Raw genomic sequence first — 3383 nt, forward strand, 5'->3', positions numbered from 1 at the left:
CATCAGATTTACTCCAGCTAGTGCCATAGTGACAAAACACTAAGGTTCCCATAGCCCAATCAATGATCACTTTCAATCCCCAAAAATTATAATCTAATACAATGCTAACTACATAGCACAACAAAAAATACCCAACTTTCTCCTAATATATTTATATTATGATTTTTTATTAACCATATGATTTTTATACTTTTCTCTAACTGATTAATTTTTTAACGTGATTAATTTTTTAAACATATATATATATATATTTAGCTTGATTGTTTAGGAGTTAAAAGATGCACAATGCTACATGGTTAATATTATAAACCATCCAATCTAAAAAAATATTAAATTTAATTATATGATAAATATGACATTGACGGGGTGGAGTGGACATAGTGAAAGAAATTTATTGATCTCTCGTGGATGATAGGTGACAAGGGCACATAATGTAAGAAATGTGGAACAATAATAAACACCAGCTAATAATATAAACCATCCAATCTATAATATATATATATATATATCTTATAGTGTATATATATGTTTGGCGAAGCTTCGGCGAACTACTGAGGTATGGATATGGCATTGACTTGGTGTAGTGAAGGTATTCAAAGAAATTTATTGCTCGCTCTTTTCGTTTAATGGACTTCAATAATCGTGTTGCAGTCATGGTACGTGGATATGGTCGACGGCCGGCTATATTCAATACAATTCTAGAAGCCATATCGTTTACATAAAGTTCCCACCCCGGACCGGATCATTTGATTTTTGGAATTATATTCATCAATTTCCCAACTGGTTGCTCGGCCGGTTCACTTTTCAGTGCTGTACTCTCCTTGAGTGTTGCCTATCTTGAGTTGCAGTTTGCATGGATGAACTGTCACGGATTCTCCATCTTTTAATGCTTTCTAGAATATGCGGTTACTGTTTTCGCCGCGTTCAACAGGATTGACAAGTTAGCTGTATGCACCGCATTTTTTTGTGAATTGTAAATATTTAAGGGCACCGTGGGTTAATCAGTAGGTGCATTTTTTTGTCAGCCTTCTAGGTTTGTGCACAAGTGGTAGCGTATTGGTTCAACATATTCACAAATTCAGAGGTGTGTTTTGAATCTAGAACAAGTGCTTTAATGATTCATTGCGCTCATAGGTTTAATCCATTTTGAGCTAGTTTATTGACCCTGTTAGCAGCTTGGTCCAGAGCTTTCTCCTTCATTTTATCAGTGCATGAAGTTTGTTTGGGTTTATATAATTGTTTTGGACACTGGGTTTTTCATTCAAATAATTTTGTTGGTTATTGTGTTGATTCAGATATGGTGAAGGAAGAAATGCTTCTGTCAACAGAGATAGTGGCGAGGGGAATAGAAAGATCTGGTCCCAATGCGGGATTCCACACGTTCTCTGTGAGAGTTCGCAGGGGATTGCCTGACTTCTTAAATTCTGTGAATCTGGGGCATGTGAAGCTGGGATACCATTACCTCATCAGCAATGCTCTCTATTTATTAGCCATCCCTGTTGTCTTGCTAATAGTTAGCGCAGAACTAAAAACCCTAGGAAAGTATGATTTATGGATCTTATGGGAACATCCCATGATTTATTTAATTAGCATTCTGTCCATATCTGGGCTTATAGGTTTTCTTCTTCTCCTTAGCTTCCTCCCCAGTCGAAGGCCCATTTATGTGGTAGATTTTGCCTGTTATAAGCCCTCTGAGGAATTTGGGGTAACCAAAGAGTATTTCATAGAACACTCTAAGAAATCTGGCCTATTTGATGATGGAAGCTTGAGGTTTCAGAAGAAAATATTAGAGAAATCTGGGCTTGGAGAATGCACGTACTTTCCGGGAGCTATGTTGGCTTCCCCACCTCGCCTCACAATGAAGGAAGCTCGTGTAGAAGCAGAGATGGTGATGTTTGGAGCCCTGGATGAGGTCTTTGAGAAATGTAAAATCAGGCCAAAGGATATTAGTATCCTAGTAGTAAATTGCAGCTTGTTTAATTCAACTCCATCTCTTTCTGCCATGATTGTCAACCATTACAAGATGAGAGAAAACATTATGAGCTTCAACCTGGGAGGAATGGGGTGTAGTGCAGGAATCATAGCGGTGGATCTGGCCAAAGACATGTTGAAATTGCATGGGAGTTCATATGCACTAGTTGTGAGCACTGAAAATATTACATTAAATTGGTACCATGGCACCAACAGATCAATGCTCCTACCCAATTGCTTGTTTCGCATGGGTGGTGCAGCCATTCTTCTATCCAACAAGAGAAAAGATAGAAGAAGAGCAAAATACGAGCTGTTCCACATCGTTAGAACTCATAGAGGATCGGATGACAGAAGTTACAAGTGCGTTTTTCAAGAGGAGGATGGTGACAACAAAAGGGGCCTCACCCTATCCAAAGAACTCATGGAAGTTGCAGGCCATGCACTCAAAGCGAATATAACAACTTTGGGTCCCCTGGTTCTTCCCTTATCAGAACAAATTCTCTTCCTGGCTTCCTCGTTTTGTCGCAAAATTCTGAGAATGAACACGAAACCCTACATGCCTGACTTCAAATTGGCAGCTCAGCATTTCTGTATGCATGCTGGAGGCCGAGCTGTGCTTGATGCGCTGCAGAAGAATTTATCTTTTAGCGACAGCAACATGGAGCCTTCTCGGATGACTCTTCACAGGTTTGGCAATACATCCAGCAGTACCCTTTGGTATGAACTTGCATACCTTGAAGCGAAGGAGAGAATCAAGAAAGGCGACATAATATGGCAGGTAGCTTTTGGCTCAGGATTCAAGTGCAACAGCGCGATTTGGAAAGCTTTGAGGACTGTCAAAATGCCCTCTAAAAATCCGTGGTTGGACTGTATTGATCGCTACCCAATAGCAATCCCAGATTTCGAGAAGATCGGAAATTAATCATATTGCAAACTGATTTATCATTTATGTATTTTTAACATCGGTCTTTGGTTGTGTATTTTCCATAATAAACCTCGATGAGCCAAGTTATGTAATATTTGTACTTTGCTTATTCTTAATAGACTGCTTATATTTTTACTTTTTATTTTCGTTTTGATTTTTAATTAATTTCTAATATTTTCGAAACTATGGTAGAGTTTATTAAAGTTTTTTATAAAGTTAAATATTAAATTTATTTTTTAGAAATTGAAAATTATTTTTTAATATTTAAATTTTTAATTTTTAATTTTTGATGGTTGATGAATAATTTGATGTGATTTGAAATTAAATTTTTAAAATTAAAAATAGTTAAAAAATTAAAAATTAAAAGGAACTTACAATTCTCAAATGTATTTATATATTATTATTATTTTTTTTTCTATAATAAATTTTTATATGTTTTGATATTTCAATTTTAAATCATGATGTAATAGAAAAAATAAAATTTAAA

At 36.1% G+C, this 3383-nt stretch overlaps 1 pseudogene across 1 annotated transcript; it reads left to right on the forward strand.

The window, feature by feature from the left end:
- Positions 1 to 768: 768 nt before the first annotated feature.
- Positions 769 to 3038, forward strand: LOC149211092 (3-ketoacyl-CoA synthase 11 pseudogene; annotated as a pseudogene). Its single transcript, XR_016252984.1, has 2 exons — positions 769 to 1084; positions 1296 to 3038. The product of XR_016252984.1 is annotated as a 3-ketoacyl-CoA synthase 11 pseudogene (transcript).
- Positions 3039 to 3383: the final 345 nt, after the last annotated feature.

Source organism: Pinus tabuliformis, chromosome 1_2 (assembly GCF_031772625.1).
Source record: "Pinus tabuliformis cultivar Carrire ecotype Pingquan chromosome 1_2, CPIR1, whole genome shotgun sequence".
Taxonomy (NCBI): domain Eukaryota; kingdom Viridiplantae; phylum Streptophyta; class Pinopsida; order Pinales; family Pinaceae; genus Pinus; species Pinus tabuliformis.